A 26,429-nucleotide genomic window follows, 5' to 3' on the forward strand; every position below is an offset into this window, starting at 1 on the left:
TATTTTTAGTAAATGGGATGAAGCATTTTGTAGGATGGCTGTAAGAATTAGACATTTTACATAAAGTGTTACAACAGTTGCTGCACACAGTAAGACTCAAAATAAGTGTCAGATTTTAAAACAAATATAATAGTACCCAGTTCATGATAGAACTCAAAAATGTTAATTCAATTAAATCTAGTAAAACAAAAAAAAGGATTCTGCAATTTTTGAAATTAAAGTATTAAAAGGAAATTGCTAGATTCGTATAAAATCTTGATGTGAAGTTTTAGAAAAAAACATTTAAATTATCAAATCTAAATATGTGTCTCAAAATGAAAATGAAGAGATAGTGATAAAAAGAATAAAAGATAAACTTAAATCTAGTACATATGAAAAGTGAGAACTTATTATCCAGAGATATTACAAGATAGAGGTACACGTAAGTTCAGGAGGGCTCAGTAAGTTGTGGTACTATGATGTGAAGGAAGCAGCTCAGAATGTCTGCATCAGATGCTTCACCTACTGGGACCTGCCCTGTGGAACACTGCCTGCTCCATCTTTATTCTGGCACACTAAATGAAGGGCATTTCTGCACTTGAGCTTTGTCTGGCCATTGCTGGTTACCATATCCCACTCTACCAAGGGATGGCAGGCTGAAGCTTCCATTGGATTACCCAAGAGCTCCTGCATGGTAACCACCAAACAGCTAACATGTGGGCCACCTTTCTCTCTGTCCAGCTTGATATAAATTGACCATCTGAATCTAAACATATTAAGTATGCAAGGATTGAAGCAGTGGAAATATAAAAATAATTCCTCAATACCATTTAAAAAAATCCTGAGCTTAACTATACTGAAATATGACAGCCATCAAGCATAGGATATGAATTCAATAAATTCCTCGGTCCTGATAGTTAATTTGAGTAGATTTAAGTCATAGATCCGCATGAAGCAGCAGACCAATGTTTATTTTATTTTGGAAGAAACATAGAAGAGAAAGGAGAGGACAGTGAGTTCTTGATCTTTTTGCAGAAATGCAAATTACTTTGATAACATTGAAAAAAGAACAAACAAAAAAGATCAAAGTCAGTCATGCTAGTGAGAGACATTGAACCTCTCACCCTATGCCCAGAATTGGAGGCCATTATATTTGAGGACTGTTTCTAAAGTACTAAAACCATTGTTACAGAAAGTCAGAGAAAGCAACAGCAAAAACTGTAGCACAGGTTTTTCTTTTTTTTTGTGAGGGCCACACCTCAATATTAGCCTTCAGCAATGTGGAAAGCTATGCCTGTGGTGTATTTTTAAGCCTCCTATCCACACAATCATAATAAAAACAACTATGCCAATGTGTCAGGGCAAACAGCAAGTGGATAGCCGAGAGCAGTGCCATCAATCATGTGCGCTCTGATCAGCTCCCAGGTCTTGTCTAGGTCATGTTATGACTCCTTTATTAGTGTTTGAGGTCACCAGGAGACAGGCGAGTGCATCCTAGAACAGGAAGTATAGTGAGTCTCTGGAGTGAGATGTTTGGCTTTTGTAGGCACTGTGGCTATGACTCGGAAATCCAGGGAAATGAGTTAAGCTCAGTCAGACCCCAGGCGCCGCTGCCTCCCAGCAGATAGAATGAAGCAGAATAATAGAAGCCTTCCTGCCATTCTCCACATTTGCCCAAATTCCGGTCAGCCCTTCCAGTTGAATTTTAGAAGGCTGTTTTTTATTCAGTCTCCATACTGCAAGCTGTAATTCACAGGAAGGGTCAGGCAGGCCCTAACTTCAGGCCAGACCATGCCAGCTGAGCCCTTCTGCAGGAAGACAGATTAAGGGGCATGTGTACCACTGGGCGAGTAGTGCAAAATTTAGTGCCTATGTTGGGCTCCCATAGAATTGCTGCCTGACTGATTTAGACCTGGCAACCACACACAAGCACAAGTGCATTTCCACACACTCCTTTTCAGTGACTAACTACATCTGCTAAATGCAGAAGAGACAGAAAGAAAGGCAGCAAGGGCCCAATCCTCCACCCACTGAGAGCCATGTCCTAGCAAGATAAGCTTTCAATCTGCTCCTGGCTAGGCTCATTCCTACTTGAGGTCTGAAAATTCCAGATGACCTCACTGGATTATGATTCAGGAGCCTGAAAACACTTCTTTTATGTAGTAAGGGTAAAATACAATAGTTAAGGGAGATGGATCACTAGGAAAAGTCAGTTCAAGATAAGAGGGTGTTTTGTATTTCTTTAAATTAATGAAACTAGCACTCATTATTTCAGGGGAAAAGCTGAGAATCTCTAAGTACTTTCTCATTTCTAAGAACCTCACCTTCATGGTAAAAACGTAGAATATCAGTAAGTCCCACCACAGGCTGGAGATTGTGCTGTGGGAGCTCAACACTGGAGTTTATGTAAATACTCATGTATTTGGTTGTTGCTATTGGAAATGAAGCTTAGGAGATTGCTTTTCTCATGAATGATGAGCCCGAAGCCATTGCTTTTGTTTGTATTGGCCCCAAATACATACACATGAGGGTGGTCCAGAAAGTTCCAGTATCTGTGGAGCAGAGGGACTCTGGACTGCCAGGTGTCACTGGGAAGGCAATACATAAGTAGCATTAGCAAGACCAGGTTTTCCCTCCAAAAGCCTTGGGGACTAGTAGTTTCTGCAACAATGTAGGTGGTCAGTCAATGTTCGCTGCGTGACATAAGAGCAGAGAAGCTAGCTAAGAAGGCCATGGCCGCATGTCACCAATATTTGCAAGAAAGAACACCAGAAATACAATGAACAATCTAATATTCACAGACATGTGAATAGTCAACATGTTAAAGATCACATGGTTTTAAAGACCATGCCTGTTACTCATATTTTGCAACACTTTTGGAATATCAGACTAATTGTCTTGTTACGAGAGATATTTGAGCATTTGGTACAATGTGAAACATCCTGGCCAGCTGAATTTGTTCACTGGAAATGGCAGGAACTGACTGAGTTAAGAACTTCTCCTGAAGTGACCATAGGTGACACATGGAACAAGGACTCTTTATCTGAGGGCCCATTTATTCGATGCGTGTCATAGGGATGGGCAAGAATATGGTGTCACATGTGTGGAGTGTTAGATGAAAGAAGTTTCAGACCCTGCTTATGGTGGGCACAGGCCCCATGCAAGGAGTGGCCTTACTGAGCATGTGCAGCCCCCAGCAATCTATCACTCCAGGCCTTGTTCCTACCACACTGCACAACCATAGTCACATTGGGCTGACATTTGGTCAAGTATACTGTTCTGGTCACTTGTGTCACATGTCATGTAAATAAATATATAATCTTGATTATGGCTGGAGCTGCAGAGATGAATGGCATGCAAGAGGGATCTTTATGAAGACTTGAAAACCCAGCAGGCATTTTGGACATCAAACATCAATTACAAAGTCCTACTTTGATGAGTTAAGAGTCACTGAATCAGAACCAGATGGATTAAATTCCCCTTGAAATACACACAGGATTAAAAATTAAGAGAAGAAGTGCTAGACACAATGTACTGTATCCAATGCTAGCCAAAGCATTTGAAGCAAAAAAAAAAAAAAATCACTAGAAATACTTGATAATTAAGTGACCATGTGTCCACTTGTGCATTCTAAATTCTAGTTTGTCTGCATGAATAGATGGGGAGAGAGTTTCATGTGTAAGAAATAAATGTTTCCTGGAAAACCAAGAAAACAAAAGAAAAATCCTTTCAATATGTGTTTTATTTACTTGCTTAGGTAAATAAGTTCACATGAATTCCATAGGAAAGTTTTGTCACATTGCAAGTGGGAGCAACTAAGCAGTCTCATGTGTGTGAGTACAGACCAGCTCAGGAGCTTCATTAAAGTTGCGCCTTCATGTTTGACAGATCTACAGGTGCTTCAGCTGTGATCCTTGTGACACACACGGGCATGGCATGTCAATGTGCTTGTTCTGCTCCTCATGTGCTGATCAGCCCTGAGGAGAAGCTGTTCTGAGTATTTTCTGACACTTGACCCCACATGAGCTGCCTGTCCTGTTAGTGGCAACTGGCAGGACTGAGCTACAGGCACTTCAAGAGACCATCCCGGGGTCTCCGTGCCCTCTGGCTTCCATGCGCAAGCTGCTGAATAAACAAACAAGGCCTCTAATTTTATGCCTACTAGTCTGGGTGATGTTTCCACAGCAGGGTTGGCTATGTTTATTTACTCACAGTTCTGCAGGCCTCCCTTAGAGATGTGAGGCCAAGGTTCCGGATGCCCATGTGCTTCATAAGGAGGTAGTGATGACTTAGGAAACCTACACCTTTCCTCATATCTTCTCTATGTTTCCAAAGGATTCCTCAATCCTTTCCCTCAAGTGTGTGTGTGTCAAGGATAGCATTGCAAGTGCAAGCTCAAGACCATACAAGTTTGAATTTAAGTCACAGTTTACCATCTACATATCACTATGGTTTAAATAATTGTACTGGCCCATGAGTTAACAGCTTGGTAGTCAGAAAATGGCACTTTGATGGTGGTAGGATTTTTAAAAGTGGAATCTAGTGGAGGAAGTTAAGTCACTCAGGAGGCATGCCCATAAAGAGGATACTACAAGCCTTCCCTACATGTCTCTGTTGCACTTCCTGGCTTCCACAGGGTTATATCAGCTTCCTCTTCCATTATGTACTGTCTCACCACAGCCTCCAAAGCAACAGGCCAACTGGCCAGGTACTGAAATTCCCAAAGCTGTAGCAAGGAAAACTTTATAAATTGATTATTCACTCAGGTATTTGTTATAGGAATGGAAGCTCAGTAACAAATATGAATTAATCTTTTTTTTTTTAAATTTTTATTAACATTTTCCATGATTATAAAATATATCCCATGGTAATTCCCTCCCTCCCCACCCCCACAATTTCCCGTTTGAAATTCCATTCTCAATCATATTACCTCCCCATTACAATCATTGTAATTACATATATACAATATCAACCTATTAAGTATCCTCCTCCCTTCCTTTCTCCACCCTTTATGTCTCCTTTTCAACTTACTGGCCTCTGCTACTAAGAATTTTCATTCTCACACAGAAGCCCAGTCATCTGTAGCTAGGATCCCCATATGAGGGAGAACATGTGGCGCTTGGCTTTCTGGGCCTGGGTTACCTGACTTAGTATAATACTTTCCAGGTCCATCCATTTTTCTGCAAATTTCATAACTTCATTTTTCTTTACCGCTGAGTAGAACTCCATTGTATAAATGTACCACATCTTCATTATCCACTCATCTGTTGAGGGACATCTAGGCTGGTTCCATTTCCCAGCTATTATAAATTGAGCAGCAATAAACATGGTTGAGCATGTACTTCTAAGGAAATGAGATGAGTCCTTTGGATATATGCCTAGGAGTGCTATAGCTGGGTCATATGGTAGATCAATCTCTAGCTGCTTTAGGAACCTCCACACTGTTTTCCACAATGGCTGGACCAGATTGCATTCCCACCAGCAGTGCAGAAGGGTTCCTTTTTTTCCACATCCCCGCCAACATTTATGATCATTTGTTTTCATGATGGTGGCCAATCTGACAGGAGTGAGATGGAATCTCAATGTAGTTTTAATCTGCATTTCCCTGATGACTAGTGACGTAGAACATTTTTTTAGGTGCTTATATGCCATTCGTATTTCTTCCTTTGAGAACTCTCTATTTAGCTCCTTAGCCCATTTTTTGATTGGCTTGTTTGATTCCTTATTAGTTAACTTTTTGAGTTCTTTGTATATCCTAGATATTAATCCTCTATCAGATATATAGCTGGCGAAGATTTTTTCCCATTCTGTAGGTTGCCTCTTTGCTTTTTTCACTGTGTCCTTTGCGGTGCAAAATCTTTGTAATTTCATTAGGTCCCAGTGGTTAATCTGTGGTTTTATTGCCTGAGCAATTGGGGTTGTATTCAGAAAGTCTTTGCCAAGACCAATATGTTGAAGGGTTTCCCCTACTTTTTCCTCTAGCAGTTTCAAAGTTTCCGGTCTGATGTTAAGGTCTTTAATCCATTTGGACTTAATTCTTGTGCATGGCGAGAGAGAAGAATCTATTTTCATCCTTCTGCAGATATTTATCCAGTTTTCAAAACACCATTTGCTGAAGAGGCTGTCTCTTCTCCAATGAGTATTTTTGGCATTTTTATCGAATATCAGGTGGCTATAGCTACTTGGGCTTACATCTGGGTCCTCTATTCTGTTCCACTGATCTACATGTCTGTTTTTGTGCCAGTACCATGCTGTTTTTGTTACTATGGCTCTGTAGTATAGGTTAAAATCAGGTATGGTGATACCACCAGCCTCTTTTTTGTTGCTCAGTATTATTTTAGATATTCGAGGTTTTTTATGATTCCAAATGAATTTTTGGATTGTTTTTTCTATTTCCATGAAGAAAGCCTTTGGAATTGTGATAGGGATTGCATTAAATGTGTAGATTGCTTTAGGTAAGATTGCCATTTTCACGATATTGATTCTTCCAAGCCAGGAACAAGGGATGTTTCTCCACTTTCTAGTGTCTTCTGCAATTTCTTGCTTGAGTGTCTTAAAGTTCTCATTGTATAGATTCTTTACTTCCTTAGTTAGGTTTATTCCAAGGTATTTTATTTTTTTTGATGCAATTGTGAATGGGAGTGATTCTCTGATTTCATCCTCTGTGTGTTTGTTGTTAGCATATACGAAGGCTACTGATTTCTGTGTATTTATTTTGTATCCTGCTACATTGCTGTAGGTTTTGATCAGCTCTAACAGCTTGCTAGTAGAGTCTTTAGGGTCCTTTATGTATAGAATCATGTCATCTGCAAATAATGATAACTTGATTTCTTCCTTTCCAATTTGTATCCCTTTTATGTGTGTCTCTTGCCTTATTGCTATGGCTAAGACTTCCAAAACTATATTAAATAGAAGTGGAGACAGTGGACACCCTTGTCTTGTTCCTGATTTTAGTGGAAAAGCTTCCAGTTTTTCCCCATTTAGTCATATGTTGGCTGTAGGCTTGTCATAAATAGCCTTTATTATATTGAGATATGTTCCTTCTATTCCCAGTCTCTGTAGGACTTTTATCATGAAGGGATGTTGGATTTTGTCAAATGCTTTCTCTGCATCTAATGAGATGATCATGTGATTTTTGTCCTTCAACCCATTTATGTAATGTAATTATGTAATGTATTTATGTAATGTACATTTATAGATTTGCGTATGTTGAACCATCTCTGCATCTCTGGGATAAAGCCTACTTGGTCAGGGTGAATGATCTTTTTGATATACTCTTGTATTCTGTTTGCCAATATTTTGTTGAGAATTTTTGCATCTATGTTCATGAGGGAGATTGGTCTGTAATTTTCTTTTTTTGTTCTATCTTTGCCTGGTTTTGGTATCAGGGTGATGCTGGCCTCATAGAAGGAGTTTGGTAGGATTCCTTCTTTTTCTATTTCCTGGAAAAGCTTAAGAAGCAATGGTGTTAGCTCTTCCTTAAAAGTCTGGTAAAATTCAGCAGTGAATCCATCCGGGCCTGGGCTTTTTTTAGTTGGGAGATTATTGATAACTGCTCGGATCTCCATGTTTGTTATAGGTCTATTTAAGTGATTAATCTCATTTTGATTTAATTTAGGTAGGTCATATAGATCAAGGAAATCATCCATTTCTTTCAGATTTTCATACTTTGTGGAGTATATGCTTTTATAGTATGTCCCTATAATTTTTTGAATTTCTCTGGAATCTGTTGTGATGTTACCTTGTTCATCTCTGATTTTATTAATTTGTGTCTCTTCTCTCTTTCTTTTGGTCAGATTTGCTAAGGGTTTATCAATCTTGTTTATCCTTTCAAAGAACCAACTCTTTGTTTCATTAATTCTTTGGATTGTTCTTTTTGTTTCTATTTCATTAATTTCTGCCCTAATCTTTATTATTTCTTCCCGTCTACTACTTTTTGGTTTGCCTTGTTCTTCTTTTTCCAAGGCTTTAAGGCGAAGCATTAGGTCGTTTACTTGCGACCTTTCTAATTTCTTAATATAGGCACTTAAGGCTATAAATTTACCTCTTAGAACTGCCTTCATTGTGTCCCAGAGATTTTGGTATGTTGTGTTCTCATTATCATTTGACTCTATAAATTTTTTGATTTCCTTTTTGATTTCTTCATTGACCCACTCATCATTTAGTAGTGTATTGTTTAGTTTCCATGATTTTGTGTATGCTCTATAGCCTTTCTTGCTACTGATTTGTAGTTTAATTCCATTGTGGTCAGATAGAATGCAAGGAATTATTTCAATTTTCCTGAATTTGTTAAGATTTGCTTTGTGTCCTAATATATGGTCTATTTTAGAGAATGTTCCATGTGCTGCTGAAAAGAATGTATATTCTGCAGCCTTTGGATGAAATGTCCTGTATATATCTGTTAGGTCCATTCCTTCTATGACCTCATTTAGTCCAGATGCCTCTCTGTTTATTCTTTCCCTGGATGACCTGTCAATTGATGAGAGTGGGGTGTTAAAGTCGCCCACCACCACCGTGTTTGGTGTTATCTGTGACCTTAGTTCTAATAGTGTTTGTTTGACGAATTTAGGAGCCCCCATGTTAGGTGCATATATGTTTAGGATTGTAATGTCCTCCTGTTGTAGTGTGCCCTTAATCAATATAAAGTGACCTTCCTTATCTTTTTTGACTAACTTCGGACTAAAGTCCACCCTGTCTGATATTAGGATAGCAACCCCTGCTTGTTTTCTAGGCCCATTTGCTTGAAACACCGTCTTCCAACCTTTCACCCTAAGATAATGTCTATCCTTTGTAGAAAGGTGAGTTTCTTGAAGACAACAAATTGTAGGATCCTGCTTTTTAACCCAGTCTGCAAATCTATGTCTTTTCGTTGGGGCATTGAGACCGTTGATATTAAGAGATATTATTGAAAGGTGTGTATTTATGTTTGCCATTTGTGTGTGTGTGTGTGTGTGTTACTTGTTCTACCTGTGCTCTCTTCTGTTAACTGGTATTTGAGTGTGGCTGATTTTTTCTAGGTTCCTTATATGTGTGCTTTTCCTTTTGTTCAGCATGGAGGATTCTATCAAGTATTTTCTGTAGAGCTGGTTTTGTCTTCAGATATTCCTTTAACCTGCTTTTGTCATGGAATGTCTTTATTTCTCCATCTATTTGGATGGATAATTTTGCAGGATAAAGTAACCTTGGTTGACAGTTGTTATCTTTCAGAACTTGGAATATATCACTCCAGGCCCTTCTGGCTTTAAAAGTTTGTGTTGAATAATCTGCTGTAATCCTGATGGGCTTGCTTTTGTAGGTAACTTGATTTTTCTCTCTAACTGCTTTCAATATTTTTTCTTTGGTTTGTGTGTTTGGAAGTTTGAGTATAATGTGGCGAGGAGAGTTTCTTTCTGGGTTTTGTCTGGCTGGGGTTCTAAAGGCTTCCTGTATCTGTATTGGCACCTCTTTCCCAATTTGGGGAAAATTTTCCTCTATGATTTTGTTGAAGATGCCTACTATGCCTCTGGAGTGGAATTCTTCTCCTTCTACTATGCCCTGAATTCTTATATTGGATCTTTTCATAGTGTCCCGAATATCTTGAAATTCCCACTCATACTTTTCTATAAGTTTGTCTTTCTCTTTGTTGGACTGCATTAGGTCTGCCACCTGATCTTCTAGCTTAGATATTCTGTCCTCTCCCTCATCCATCCTACTGGTGAGATTTTCTACAGAGTTTTTTATTTCATTAACTGTGTTCTTCATTGCTAGTAATTCTGACTGGTTTTTCTTTATTATTTCTATTTCTCTATTTATGTCTTGTATTGCCTTCTTTATTTCATTAAATTGGTGTCCTGCCTCTTCTTTGATTCCTTTGATTTCCTCTTTGATTTCTTCTTTGATTGTTTTCATGTGTTCTTTGACCTCTTTGAACATATTTATAATTATTCTTTTGAACTCTTTCTCAGGCATTTCCTCTAACTCTTTCTCACTGGAGGACATTTCTGATGCATTAATACTTTTAGGTGGATTTATATCGTCTTGCTTTTTAGTGTTTCTTGTGTTATAATGTATATATTTTTGCATCTTGGATTAAGTTAATGCTTGGATTTTCTAGCTAGCTGTGTATTCTTAGCTGTATCAATTGATTTGATGTAATATATTTTCAGGGTAGGACCTTAAGGTATTAGGTGTGGCTCTTAAGACTCTCAGAGTATCTACAAAGATGTTCTTAGGGGTTGAGTTTCCCTGCTATAGGAGTATTCAAGCAGGCTGAGTGGAATAATATACTGGTAGATTCTAAAATTTAACTAAACACTGTACCCATTCCATCAAAAACAGCCCCGAGTATGTATGCAAGAGTAGTTATTATAATGACCAGATCCTCTATCAACAAAGAGGTTTAGATTTCTGGTCTGTTGAGGTATCCAAGTCAGCTTGTGACCAAGTGAGACCCTTCCCTGGTGCAATCCCAGTTACCTTGGGTGATTGTGGTCTCAGTCAAGTTGCTGCCTGGGTCGTCGGGCTGCTGTTCTGATTTCTGGAGTTGGGCACTTGTTTTTCCTACGGGGCAAACTGAGCCGCTGCTGCCGCCTCTGCAGCTCTTGTAGCTGCCACCCCCGGAGCCCCCACCGCTGCTAAAGCTGCCGTTGCCGTGTCCACCGCTGCTGCTCACCCCGAAGCCGCTGCTGCGGGATCTGCCACTGCTGCCGCTCCTGGGTCCGCTGCTGCTGGGGCCACTGGTACCGGTGCTGGAGCCGCTGAAGTTGCTGCCGAATTCTGCTCCTGCTTGGGTCCCGCCGTCAGCCCAAGTTGGCGTGGCCGGGTCCCGGGCCGCTGCTGTGTTCGCTGGAGCTGGGTTCAGGCGGCGGGGGAGGGGAGGGAGCCGCGGCTGCTCTGGTTGTATCGCTTCTCCACGTGTGCTTTTACCTCGCGGTCTGCTCCTCCCTCCGTTGCTCGCTGCCGCTCTCCCCTCACGTTTCCCGAGTTGCGGAGAGCGCAGTGTGAGGGGAAAATCCCGCACCTGGCTTGTCCTGCGGCTCGAGCCGAGAGTCCGGCGGTTTTCTGCCGCTCCGCGGTTGCGGCGGGTAGCCGAGCCGCCCCGGAGCCGCTGTTCCCGCCTGTGCAGGCTCTGGATGCTCTATAACTCTTCCACTTCTCCGCTGCCGCCTCAACTTCCTATACACCTCACTTTTTAGTAAAAGTGTGTATTTTGCTGAGTTTTTTTTGGTCTTTCCCCCCCCAGGCTGCTTTGGCGTGGTACCTATGCCGCCATCTTAACCGGAAGTCTGAACTAATCTTTTTAAGTCTAGTTTCCTCATCTACAAAATGAGCTTGAACTATGTCTTTGTAGGCTAGCAGTAAGAGGACATACACAAGTATTGGGTCTGTGATGCTGCTACTGAGCTGGGCACTACTAGTGTCACTAAAGTGGAGTCACCACTTTTCCTCACTCATGTCCTGCTCTTCAGACACCAAGGCAAGCATAGGAAATTCTAGAGCTACACTTAGCCCAGCCCCTTAAGCCACAAAGTTTTGACATCTCATTGTCATTTTACAGGTCCACAGAGTATTTGTAGTCTATGTTTAAGCATTCAGTTTTAGAATGTGAGGTCAGATGAAATTTGTTACATCATTAAAACAGAAAGTAAGAATTTTAGGGCTAATGTATTAATTACTTTACCCATTACTGTGCCCAACTACTTGACAAGAATTGTATTGAGGTTGATTTTGGCTTACAGTTCCAGGGTACAGTCCAATGTGTTGGGGAAAACATGGCAGCAGGTGGAAGAGGCCAGCTAGTCACACTGTATGCCCAGAGGATGAACAGGAAATAAGACCATGCTACAAAAACTCACCTTCTGCCTCCATTGACCCACTTTCTCCAACAATACTCTATTCACCTCCTAAAGGTTATACAACCTTTCCAAAAAGCACTACTAGCTAAGGACCAAGTGCTCAAACACATGAGCCTATGGGGGACATTTTAAGTTAACTCATTTCTAAATTTAAGTTTTTAAGCTGGGTATGGTGGCTCATGCTTTTATCTGATCCCTTGGGAGGCTGAGACCAGAGCATTGCCATGAATCTGAGCTCACTGTGGGCTACAGAGTGAGTTCTAGGTCAGCCTGGGCCAGAATGAGACCCTGCCTCAAATACATCTTTTGTGCCTCAAAACATACAACTGAAGGGTAAGCCAACACACACAATGGGAGAAGGTATTTGTAAATCATTTCCCCTTTTCAATCAGTTTCCCTTTCATTTTGATGTCATAATCTTTTCTTCCTATTATGATGGTCTTATATAGGTTGTGCCAGGCACTTTGAGGTCATGGATATCCAGGCCATTTTACATCTGGAAGAGTACATTGTAAGGAACTCTACCCTTTCTTTGGCTCTTACATTCTTTCTGCCACCTCTTCTGCAATGCACCCTGAGCCTTTGAAGGAAGGTGTGATAGAGATGTTTTAGTGTTTGTTCCAGCTTTTGGTCAGATAGTCTACAGAGAAGGTTTTCAGCTCAGCTACAGCAAGATTTCTCAATGACCTTGCAGCCCAAGAATGTGGAGTCTTCACGAATAGGTTCTTACCAACTATTTCTGGTAGGAAACCAAGAGCGTTGACAATGGCTATAATGTTTTGGGGGCATCAGGAACCTCACTGGCCAACAACTCACAGGAAGGTATCCCATCCCTGGCACTGATTTTCTAGTAACAATCTGTGGCTTCTGGATGTGCCATTGTCCAAAAACTAGGTTTCCATATAACTTATCATACTCTCATAGATTTTAATTAACACTCTCCCTACCCTTTCTTTACTCAATCTCTTCCGCTGACCTCACTTAGGCCTTTCCACCTCCAGTAATCTGTTGTTCTAGTGACATATATACAATAACATCCCCTTAAGTCCTCCCTTCTCCTCCTCCCCTTATAGGCCCTTTCTAGCTTACTGGCCTCGGCTACCAAGTTATGGTTATTATTAAGAAAAAATAAACACCAGACAATGAGTGTTGCTGATGTCGTAGAGAAATTGGAACCCTGTGAACTGTTTATGAGAATGTAAAAATGTGCAATGGTTATGGAAAATAGTGTATCAATTTCATAAAAGATTAAAAGTAGATTACCATAAGATCCAGCAGTACTTCTTCTGTATATTCACATGTCATAGTTTATGTCTGGTTTATGTTTCTATAACAGAATACCCAAGACTGGTAAATTTATAAAGAAAAACAAACATTTATTTTGGCTCATAGTTCTGGAAAGCCAAGGGTGTGCTGCTTGCATCCACTTGGGTCATCATGATACCTCATGGCTAAAGGAGCAAGAAGATGCATCTAGAAGAAAGCAGAGGGGCAAAAGGGAGCTGACCTGGGCTGGAGGGATGCCTTAGCAGTTAAGGCGTATTCCTAAAAGCCAAAGGATCCAGGTTCAGTTCCCCAGGATCCACATTAGCCAGATGCCCAAGGGGGCGCACATGTCTGGAGTTTGTTTGCAGTGGCTGGAAGCCCTGACATGACCATTTTCACTCTCTCTCTCTCTTTCCCTCCCTCCCTCTCTCTTTCTCTGTCAAATAAATAAATAAAAATAAAATATTAAAAAAGGAACTGATCTACTTTGTAGTGACCTGCTATTATGAGAACTCATCAATGCTTTTGAGAAAGATGCTAATTCATTCATGAGCCTTTTGCCTTTGTAAACTCAAATGCATTTTAAAATCCCAGTGGTCTTTCAACAGCATTGTACTAGATACCCACCCTTCACATGAGCCAAAGTAACTGAGAGCAGAGTCTCATAGACATATTTGTATACCCAGGTCCACAGCAGCAATATTCATAGTAGTCAGTAAGTATCTATGGAGAGAAGATTTGGATAAACAAAATGTCACATGTTTCATGGAAGTTATTCAGCCTCAGAAGGGAAGGAAATTCTAGAATATGTCACAAAATGGATTAACTTTTAGGATATTATGATGAGAGAAATGCCAGTCACAAAAGAAGTTAATGCACATTCTACTTATATGGGCATCTGGGTGCTCAAATCCATAGAGGCAGGAAATGGATTTGTGGTTTCCAGGGGCTCTGGGAAGGAGGGCAAGAGAAATCATCTGATGGACATAGAATTTCAGCTTTGCAACATTTGAAGTTTTCTGGGGATTTGTTATTTCTTGTTTTCCTATAGATATATATTGTATGTTGAACATGTCCCCTCCATACTCCTACTATCCCTGTTCTCACGTCCTCCATCCTGTTAATCCCCTTTGTTCCCCTAGACAGCTTTATCTAACTCTCATATCATATATCCGTACATGAAGGAGAGAGATTTTAAAAGAGCTTCACAGCACTGTCTATGAAGAAACTCTGGCATCATTGAGACTGTCTGCTGAAAAGAGGTTATTTTTTTTTAATATTTTTTTTGTTCATTTTTTATTTATTTATTTGAGAGTGACAGACACAGAGAGAAAGACAGATAGAGGGAGAGAGAGAGATTGGGCGCGCCAGGGCTTCCAGCCTCTGCAAACGAACTCCAGACGCATGCGCCCCCTTGTGCATCTGGCTAACGTGGGACCTGGGGAACCGAGCCTCGAACCGGGGTCTTTAGGCTTCACAGGCAAGCGCTTAACCGCTAAGCCATCTCTCCAGCCCAGAAGAGGTTATTTTTGAAAAATATTAATAGTTCAACATTAAGAAATAAAACTGAAAGTTCAATTGCTGTTTTAAACATGTCCAGCATGTTTGTGTATCAAGAAGTAAACCAATTTAGAAATAAGAGATTAATAGAGCCAGGCATAGTGGCACTTGCCTTTAATCCCAGCACTTGGGAGGCAGAGGTAGAAGGATCACCCTGAGTTCATGGCTACCTGAGACTACATAGTAAATCCCAGGTCAGCCTGGGCTAGAGGGAGACCCTACCTCAAAACACCAAAAAAAAAAAAAAAAGGAAAAAGGAAGAAAGAAAAAAAGAAATAGAGTTCAAAAATGTCAGTAATTAGAGGAAAAAAGAATTAGGTATATGCCAACAACAATCCTATCAGCCTACCAGTAAGTACAGCCAGCCTTCTGAACCATTGGGTTCCACATACACAAATTCAGCCAACAGAAGGTGAAAATATTTTTTTAAAACTTTTTTATTTTTATTTATTTGAGAGCAACAGACAGACAGAGAGAGAGAGGCAGAGAATAGGCGTGCCAGGGCCTCCAACCACTGCAAACAAACTCCAGACACGTGGGCCCCCTTGTGCATCTGGCTAATGTGGGTCCTGGGGAATAGAGCCTCGAACCGGGATCCTTAGGCTTCACAGGCAAGTGCTTAACCACTAAGCCATCTCTCCAGCCCGTGAAAAATATTTTTAAAAGTTGCACCTATACTAGCACATGCAGACTTTTTGGTCTTTATTTATTAGGTGATATAGTAAGTGCTCATATAGTAACTGCTCATATAGTATTTAAATCATAGGTAATCTAGAGCTGACTTTAAGTATATAAGAGAATATGCATAGGTTACATGCAAATACCATGCTACTGAACATCCACATATTCTGGTATTCTTAGCAGGTCCTGAAACCAATTCCAAGTGCCATCAATGAATAGCTATATGCTTTTATATGTCAACACATTTGAAACTTTCCCCTATATTATGCTTTAAAAAAAATTTGCTTTGCTTTGGTTGCCTAAGGTATATAATTACATGTTAAATGTATTCTGTTGGTGCACATACATTAGAAATCTTAAGGAGCAAAGCATTTCCAATATATCATGCCTGATGTGTAATATGTCTCTAACAACAAACATATAATAACATTTTATATATGTCAGTGGTTTGCTATGTGCTAGAAACTGTTTCAATATACTATAACCATACAGTATAAGGGTAAGCATCACTTACTCCTCAAATCATGTAGGAGAAAGATACTGTGCTTGGTTACCCTTCTTCTATAGTAAGCAAGCAAACACAAGCACATAATGAAACTTCTCTGTGTTACTGAACTATTGTCAGAGACTGAAGTGAACTTAGGCAGTCCAGCTCCATAGCCTACACCCCGAGCTCAAAATAATCAAGCACTTTGGTGGGTGGCAGTGGGGATGGGGGTGGTTTGAGATATGCGGTTGAGTCACAGGTACAGATGACTGTCTACCAAGAAAAAAGCAAGAATTTGAGGACTAATAGTGGAGATTTTCTAATATTGTTCATTGTCCTCTATAGTCAATGTTAGCATTTATTCATTTTTAAAGGCTTTCATTTATTGGACCTTTTCTATGCCCCTGGTGGTATGTCAGAGATTTTACATACAATAAATTATTATTTCTTTATGTCATGCAATACTCACTAGTGATACTATAACATTGACTTGATTATTCTCATTAGCAGCTGAGGAATCTCAAGCCTGCAAAATCTAAAGGTCCCAACTAATGATTTCTGGAATCATTAAGTCATTGAGCCAGTTATCTGACTCCAAAAATAAACTCAAACAATGTGTTCTGATGGTTCCCATTATATTTACCATCATTAAAAGGATTTAAAATGGTTCAGAGAACAGACAATCATTGAGGCAAGTTTTTATAATAAAAAATTTGGCTATCTTAAGTAAAAAAAAAAATCAGCAAAAATAAAATAACATGCTATCCTATACATGCGAAGTCAAAGTAGAAGAATGACAGAGTTGAAATATTCCTTAGAAGTTACTGAGTTTAAATCCCATTGCAAGCAACTCAGGTTTCTGTTTGCCAAACTTCTGTGTTAATACCCCCAGCACTGCTGCCAGACAGCTAGTACTATGGGGCAGCACTACTCCTTGCCTGCTTAAATCCATTGTCTCATGCCCTTCTTCCAGTTTTGTTTTTGTTTGTTTAGCAAATAGTCATATAACCAGCCCCTCACAGAATAATACAATTTGTCATCTATATTTTTGTCTCCCCACATGACTCAATTACAGAGCATTTCTGCCCCCGTGGAGGCAGTGTCAGTCACATAGAGAGGGGACAGAGGTTTACAATTAGGAAGTTAGCTCACATTCTGGCTCCATCTCACTTTACTTGTAAGTTACTTAACTTTCATTTCCATATGTTTTTTTCAAGATTTTCCAGCCTAGTGTTGAGGACCAGAACAAGATGACATTGTAAAATGCTAGTGTATATTAGCAGCTAGGGGTTCCATAATGCTTTGCAATGGACAAGTGTTCTTCCCTGTACTTCAAGGCTTTGAATTTATACTCTTTCCTCTGCTGCCAAGGATTGTGGTGATCTTGAAGACAATGAGTAGAAGATGGCAAAAAAACCACCAGCCTGTGTTCTTCTTAAGTAACCCCATGGGTCAGAGCTGCCTGCTGCCCTGAAATACCTGCTTGGAGCTGTTACAAAAGAGAAGGATGAATGTTGCTTTTCCCCAAAGCTGCATGCACATTGGAGGACTTCTTAAAGCCACTTATCCATTTGTTCTTACTAATGCAGCTCTGAGATCCTACATAAGTCCTAAAGTAAAAACATTCATTTATTTATTTTCATTCAGTGAGAATTCATTATTTTATTGTAGTTACTGCTTCAAAGAGAAGGATAATTTTTAAAATGAGCTATATGTGTCTTTTGCTCTGGGAATAATAACAACAGTGAGGATTGCTGGAATTTTGGAAGTTTGCTCCTTGGCCAGTACCTAAGTTCCAAGTCTGGTTTAGTTGGGGTCATTGTACTGAAGAGGAAAGCCAGCTAGTTAATTTCTTTGCTCCATATGAACAGTTCCACAAAAGCCACCCACCGATAGTTCCTTGCCTCTTGCCGTATGGGAGAGCATGCACAATAAACATGACCAGCCGACCCACACAGTGAGCTCTGGGCTTTGTCCAGCTGTGATCCTGTTCATTCTGCCACTTCAAGCACCAAGTGTGGATTATTTTGGTTTGAAGAACTATCTGTTTTTGTGAAATGTGCCTTCTCTGATCTGTGTTCTGGACCTGGCATCTCTTGCAGGCACCGCAGCCACAAACTGTGGCATATTGTCACATCTCTCACATATTCTGTGTATAGGAAATCCTGTGTGAGGCTATCAAGGGCCACAGAGAATGAAGAAAGTATGTTTATTAGAACAAACTGGTCATTTTGCTCAAGTCAGGAGCTGGTCTAACATTGCAAAGTGTGAATACATATTCTTAACACACTGATAAGATTGGTGCATGTAGTTACTGTCTGTGAATCCCAGGCCATGTAAAATCTCCCTAACTGGAAATGTTTCAGCTCTCCTAGTCATAAACAAAGTGTAAATCATGGGGGCTACAATCCAAAAGGAATTGGGCTAACATATACTATTTTGTGCATATGTTGTAATTATTACTAAGTGCTAGTTATCTGTTAAAGTCATGGCAATTTTAAACTAGATATCTAACATCCACTCTCCAACTTCTCCACATGGTGTCTACACCATTGCAAGTGATGCCAACTCTGTCATTTCCATTGCTTAGGCTAAAAATATTCAGTGTCATCTTTGTTTATTTCTCTCTCCTTATAGCCTACCTATATGAAAATACTCCCAACTCTACCCCCGATATTTATCCAGTATCTGATTTCTTTGCATATTTCAATAGCAACCATTGTAATGTAGCTGCCAAGATCTCTGCATGGAGTACCACTGTGGACAGAGCCTCTTCTACCTTCCCCCCATGATGAATTGCATCCCCTGAAACCCTGAGTCACAACCAACCTTTCCTCCTTTAAGATCCTTTGGTCAGGAAGTTGATGACAATGATCAGAACAGTAGTAACTACTGCGCTCTCCATCTTGCTCAATGTAGACAAATGAGAGCCTTGAAGCCCACAGCACTTTCTGATTTCATTGCCTCCTGTTCTCTTTCTCACATCCTGTCCCAGTGACTTTCTTGCTGGCCCTGGGTCACACCAGGCCTTTTCTTGACATAAGGCACTTGACCTAGATCTTCCCCAATGCTCTCTCCTTGATGTCTGCTTGGGTAACTCCTTTGCTTTCTTTAAGTCATCTTAAATATCCTATCCTGAATAAGCTCCACTCTCATTACCTTTTTTCATAGTGCTACTTGCTTCCCACTCTCTCTGTTCAGTTTTATCTTTAATCACTGTTGCCTTATAACACACAAGTAACTTGCTGTGGTCTTTATGTGCTTATCCATCTCGAGAATGCAAGTCCCATGAAGATAAGGATCATCAGTATGCCTCAAGTATCCAAATGATGTGTAACACTGAGGTGGCACCTTATGTTTGCTCACTGGAAAAAGGATAAATGAAACCAAGGATTGATATGAATATGCAAGGAACTGGGATGACCAACTCTTGATGATCCTATGGCTAGAGAAGAAATGAAGACATGCTTTCCTTATAGGAAGAAGGTGGCACAGAGAAGAGCTTAGACTCTGTCTAGAATGGACCAAAAAGAAGAGGAAAGAATCAGGGCCCCATTAAAACAAACAAACAAAAACAACAACTACAACAACAACAGAAAAAACAGTCCTAGTAAATTCTCCCTGTGCTACATTTTAAATTGATGGACTATTGTTTGGGGAGTGAGGACTTGTCCTTATTATTAATTACAGTCTGAGTGACTGAGAAAAGCTATGTAGATCAAATTCCCTGCCTCCTGCACAAGTATTTCCTGCTCTGGTGTCAAGTGTCCTTTTCTTAGGTAGGATTGTCATTGGGGGATTAATGTGCTGTGTGACTCAGAGCCCGGCAGTGGTGGTGGTGCTGACACAGTGCAGTTACTTGGATCTCTATACAGTTTCTCATTACTGTTCACCTGGAGCAGAAATGGTGAATGTGGGTAACCAGAGGAGCACTCTGAATCCTTGTGTGTCCACTTCTGATCTAGGACTTCAACACCTCTGGTAGAACGAGAGTGTGAAGGGCAGGCAGCCCAGCGCAGGAGAGTGGATAACGCACATGAGGGTGATCTGAAGACAGGGGAAGATGGATGGTGATGGGTGGAATGAGAATAAATGAGAAGAATAGATGGGTTGAAACTGGGGTGAGGTAGATAGGCTGAGAGGTGGGGACAAACAAGACTGTCAATTTGCTATGTGCCCCTTATTTCCTGGCATTTATAAACATTGTGTTCCCTGGTGATATGAGGACCATACTTTTTATTTTTCTTCACAAAATACAGGAAAGGCTACATCATTCAAATTTAAAATCATTGCCAATGAGAAATAAAATACTTTTCCAAAATCTACAAACATGGTTTGCTTTAACATCATCAGGATTGAAAAGCTCTCAAATGATCCTTAGACCACTAACACACTTTTTTAAGACATTTGGCATTGGACTTGTAGCCTATAGGACATGTATTCATGTATGCCTCCAATCAAGGCAGTCCTTACCACCTTTTTCAAGTTGTTCTTGGTGACAGGGAGATTTATGAACAGCAAGTACTTGCGATCAGTTGCCTCACAAATACATGCACCACAGAGGCAGCAGTAACTATGTAGGAGCAACATACTGGTACAAGTGGAAAGACTTTTCCAAAATAGCAACAACCTATATGAAAGAACCTTTTCAGATCTGAGACACCTTTTCAGAGCTGCAGACACGTCCAGTGTCACCAATAACCTATTGAAAGGTCCATGTTGTCTAAACAACCTCTTGTAGGGTGACTGCCACAGCAAAGCAAATAAAAGGCACAGTGGAAAGGTGCAAAAGTCATTAACAAGGAAGAAATGGGAAGCAATCAGTAACACGTTAAGAAGATTATTACCATGAAATTACACTCCCAGCTTGAGATAAGTGTCCTGGATCTGTTAAAGCTGTATATACCTCACTGGTTTAGCTGTGATTGAGGAAATTTTTCCTTTTTAGTTTATTGATGAAGTGTTAGGTCATAATGGATAGCAGTGATACTCCAGAAAAGGGGGGTGACCCATTTTTTCTCTGGCTCCCGTCAAAGACTTACTTCTTACATGGAGGACTTATGAAGAAAGGCTGTGCAAACACCCCACTGGACAACAGGCTACCTTTGAGGATGAAATGGAAGCCTAATTGGGCTGAATATATTTTTCTATGAAGTTGTTTTGAGATGAAAAGCCCATACTCTTTCCTCAGTTGCTGAGGGAGATGGAGTGTAAGTGTTGGCAGCTGCGGCTCACTCAGCACCTTCTCGGCTCCTTCTTCCATTCCACTCAGCCATTGCTCGGCTGGAAGAGTTGGCTTTGCCCAGTTCGCCACTCATGGGATCCACTCCTCCAAGCTGAAAGTTCCTCCCATCATTCTCTCTGGCCTCACCTTTTGAGTTAACTTTTCAGTATTCTCCATTCCCAGGCTGGTGCTGTTTGTGTACCCACGCATCCTCTGGAGCTCCCGATCCTGACCTCATGGGTCTCCTGCCCTTGCTGCCCCCTCCATGGCACTACGGAGCACTGAGCTTGAAGAGTAGTTAAAGCAGTCACCCCTTCAAGGAACCTCCTTCCGGGATCCCAGATAGCTGCTTTTGAGCCTTTGACCCTCACTTCTCCCTGGCAGTGCTTGAACTCCGCAGGCTCTACTGGTGTTCTGCTCTTCAAGGATCAGGCTGGAGCCCTGGATACATTGATGGGCAGCTAGTTTGTTGGGAAAGAATCTTCATGCAGTGCCTGGTGTATCTCTGACAGTCTCCCATCATGTTTGCTTCCTGACTCATCATTCCAGTTTCCAACATCCAGACCAGAAGAACTGTCAGTTCTCTACTAAATGATTTTTTTTTCTTTTCCTGTTTGTATTAATCACAAGGAAATCTGTGAGGAAATAAGGCTTTGGTTTAAGGTTTTAGTTTTCCATTAAGAATAAGTTAAATCTTTGATGTCCACTTTTGCTGAGAGGCAAGAAGGGTTGTAGTATATATAGTGCACAATGAATTCAAACATTAGTTATAAGCAATGTCATTTAAGGATCTCCACATCATTGCAATAGAGGCCTTTCTTCCCTATACTCTCTGAAGTTTTAGAATTATAAAACATTAGCACTGGAAGGTGTGGCAGTTTAAATGTAAAATGTCCCCCACAGGCTCATGTCTTTGACTACTTGATCGTTGGCTGGTGGTGCCGTGGGGGAAGGTTGTGGAACCTTTTGGGAGGCAGAGTCTTGCTGGAGGAAGTGGGTCACTGGGGACTGACCTTGAGGTGCTCTAGTTTAGCCCCTCTTGGTTGCTTTTTAGCTGTTCTACTTCCTCCCTGCTGGTGGGACACCAGCTTCGTGTTCACGCCACACCTTCCACACCATGACAGAAATTTCCCTTCAAAATTTTAAGCCAGAATAAACCCTTTCTTTCATAAGCTGCTTCTGGCTGTGTATTTTACCCTAGCTACTCCAACAACAAAAAAGTAACTGCTATACAAAATTGGTACTGAGAAGTAAGGTCATTGCTGTGATGAAACTGACCATTCGATTCTTAGGTTTTTGACCTTGGTTTGCAGAAGGAGTATGGAAAGATTGGAATTTTGGACTACAGAAACTTTTCAGTGCTATAAACAAAGCTTCATGGGCCATTCTAGTGGGAGTCTAGAAGACAAGAAGGCTAAGAAAAAATGTAGATCTTTCAGACTACAGTGTGGTTTGGCTTTGTCTTGATGGTCTTATGCAGGGCTACAATGAAAGAGAACAAAATGAAAAATATGAAGTTTGGCATAGACTGAAATGTGAACAAGTTTCAGATCCCAGGCTCTGAGACTGTAGCTCCTTCAACTGCAGTTGTTAAAGAGATCACCACCACTGAGCATGTGCCAGCTGCTTTGCTCTGGGACAATAAAGAAGGTGCCCAGTGGCAAGACCCAACCCATTTAAGGCTGAAGCTAATGAGAAGGCTAGTTCTTTTGAATGGTGAGTGCCTGGAAGAAGAATGCTAAAGGCGTTTCCTGCTTCTTTAACACTAGCTTCATCCTAGTTAGTCTTTGCTATGCCCTACCCCACTCTTCCATTTTAGAGGAGGAATGTATGGTCTGTGACATTATATGGTCGGAGGTGAGCAATTTGCATTTTGATTTCATAGGGCTCATAGTTATGGCACTGCCTTGAATATCAGATGGCATTTGGACTTTTGAATAGTGTTGGGACTGGTGTATACTATGAGGACCTTTAAAGTTGGACTGTATGAGTTTGCATCATGAACTTGTGAGAAGCAGAATGTGGTGGTTTGAATGTAAAATGTCCCTAATAGAGCAAGTGCGAATAGTTGATCTCCAGTCTGTGGTGCAGTTTGGGAAGTTTGTGGAGCCTTTAGGAGGCAGAGGCTTGCTGAGATAAGTGTGTCACTGGGGGTGGGCCTTGAGGTGTTATAGCCCCACTTTGCTTGGTGGTCTTTAGCTTTTCTACTTCCTCTTTGCTGATGTGATGATGTGAGGTCAGCTGTCTGCTCCTGCCATGATTTCTCTACCATGACAGGAACTTCCCCTTGAAGCTGTAAGCCAAAATAAAACCTTTCTTTCCACAAATTGCTTCAGCCCAAGTATTGTTTTCCCAGCAATGTGAAAGGGACTGTATAGAAAGGAATAGAAGTTTCTGTGTATAATCTAGAAAAAAGACAATAGTACTACCTGAACATATCTGAAGTGTTGCCATCCAGACTCATAAACATTTTAGAACCTTACAAAACTGCCTGTTTCCATTAAAATAGGCACAACATTATTGAATCTTCATATACAATGCCTGAAAGTACTAGCCCTCTATTTCTGGTTTGCCTTCCAGAGATATGTGAAAAATTAATAATGCAATCTGTGAGTTGAAAGAGACATCTTCCTTTTAGCTCTTCATTATGTGACATGGTTTTGGATTATTTTCTATGTTGGACTCAATTCATATTGAAATTTGGCTCACACATGTGATAATGGTGGCAACCAGAGTGCACAATTCCTGAAGGATACTTACTGAAACTAAAATGCCAGTGCTTATAAATGTACTCTGTTATAGTAAAATATACATATATCATACTAACAGCATTAACATGAAGGTATACTTCCAAAGCCACATGATAAAGGCCTGTAGAGTCCTGGCCAATGTCTAGCTGTCCCTCATTTACAGTCATTCTAAACATGCTTTCTTCCCTGGATACCTATATAAAATAATACCTTGGATCTAGGAAGCCCTAAAAGACCTTGTGACTGAGGTATTCTATGCCTTCCTGATCATATAGGCATATTTCCTGCCAAGTATCCAGAGTCCTGTGGGAATCTCACCAAGACAAAGGGCCAATCATCATTTTCACCATTATCAATAATCAATGCTGACCATCTGGCTAAAGCTCCCGGAACTTGCCATGAACTTGTGGTCCCAGAGCAACACATTTCATGTCTGGATTGGGATGGGTGCTGTAATTTTATTTATTTATTTTACCTTCAACTAAACAGTTAAGGCTAGAATCAGGCTTGCTTGGATTTATGCTCAGATGCTATCATCCACCATTCTTTTTTTGCATGTTTATGTGTGTGCTATGTTGCATGTGTGTATGCATGTTTATATGTGTGTATACACATACTTGTGTGGGTACACATGTGCATGAGGGTCAGAGGTTGATATCAGGTATATTCTTCAATTATATTCCACCTTTTTTTTTTTTTTATTAATACAGGTTTTCTTAAAGAAATCAAAGCTCTCAAATTTGGCTAGTCTACCAAGCCAGCTTGCCCCTGCAATTGACCTGTCTCTGTCTCCTAAGTGCAGATGTGCATCACCTCTCCAGGCATTGACATGAGTTCTGGGAATCCAAACTCAGGTGCTCACACTTGTGCAGCAAGCAATGCCCTCACCGAGTCATCCCCCAGCCCTGCCACCATTCAACTTGAATATTCCCTGTGGTTTTCTTCCAGCAAAAATCACTGGTACCACCCTGGAGATCTAGACAAAGATGAGTCAGCGGTATTGTGGAAGGAAGTCTAGCTAACACTGTGGCTTCACTATCTAGTAGGATCTAACAGGACCATGCCCAGCAACATGACTTTACTGGCTAGTAGGCTCTAACATGGCCATGCCCAGCAGTGCAAAAACCTATCTAAATTTTAGAGGTCATCATGCCTACTTGCTTTTGCCTTGGTGCTGGCTCCATCTGGATCTTGCCTTGTGTTGCCTTCATGGCATGAGAGTTCTTTGTATATACTACAACACTTAAGTCCTCTTGCCATGACAAGGTTCTTATTACCAATGACATTCTTGCCAACCCCATCTACAATCTGAAATCTTGCTGAGAAGAAACATTTTGTCTAAAATTGCTATCCCATCAGGGAACTTTGCTCGTCCCAGTCCCTAAGTTGGTTTCTGAATTAGTCCCTCCAGGCTCTGGAATATTCAGAAATTCACATATAGCTATCTTTCTGGCCTTAATCATCTCAGTCATTTTTTTGTTACTATACCAGAATAGTGGAGACTGAGTCACTTACAAGGAATAAAGGTTTATTGTCTCAAAGTTTGGGAAGCTGAGGACAATAGTATGTTGCCGGCATTGGTTCACCTTCTGCTGAGGGTCTCCTGTTGTCCTCAGACATGGAGGAAGGGCCAGTGGTACCTCCAAAGAGATGGCACATGCTTTATTACAGTCTGCTTTCATGGCAACCAAACCAGTCCTGAATAAGAATAAGTGAATAAGAAATCACTGACGTATGAGAATGAACCCATTCATGGGACCAACATTAATCCCTCCATGAGAGAGGCCTGGTGAACACAACACCTTTAAATGTCTCCACCTTCTCTCAGTGCCTTTATAATGGTAATCAGAGAGGACAGCCATATTCAAAACACAGGACTAGCCTCATTCTAGGTACCTCTTCATTACCCCCTCACACTGCTTAATAAGACCCTAGCCTACCTTATGTCAGAGCAAGTTTGCCTAGATGAAAACTTTCCAGGCAAGAATAACTCTTCAGAAGGAGAGCTAAGTCAAGTTTTCAAAACACCTGTAAAAAAAAATTCAAGGGATGGAGAGAGGATCCAGTGGCTAAAATCACTTGCTTACAAAGCCAATAGCCTGAGTTGGATTCCCCAGTTGCCACATAAAGCCAGACACACAAAATGGCATGTGTCTGGTGTTTGTTTGTAGTGGTGGGAAGCCCTGGCTTGCCCATGCTTTTTTATTTATTTATTTATTTTTATTTTTTTATTTTTTAAATTATTTTTATTTACTTATTTATTTGAGAGCGACAGACAGAGAAAGAGGCAGGTAGAGAGAGAGAGAGAGAGAATGGGCGCTCCAGGGCTTCCAGCCACTGCAGATGAACTCCAGATGCGTGCGCCCCCTTGTGCATCTGGCTAACGTGGGTCCTGGGGAGTTGAGCCTCGAACCGGGGTCCTTAGGCTTCACAGGCAAGTGCTTAACCGCTAAGCCATCTCTCCAGCCCTTGCCCATGCTTTTTCATTCTCTCTCTCTTTCTCTCTTTCCCTCCCTCTCTTTCTTTCTCCTGGCAAATAAAGGAAATTAACAACAAAAACCCTGAGAGTTTTAGAATGAGAATGAATCTGAGAGATTATCTTGCCCAGTGGTGGTTGTGAGTGTATGCATTTGCAACTGAGCCCTGTT

This window comes from Jaculus jaculus, chromosome 9, assembly GCF_020740685.1.
Source record: "Jaculus jaculus isolate mJacJac1 chromosome 9, mJacJac1.mat.Y.cur, whole genome shotgun sequence".
NCBI lineage: Eukaryota > Metazoa > Chordata > Mammalia > Rodentia > Dipodidae > Jaculus > Jaculus jaculus.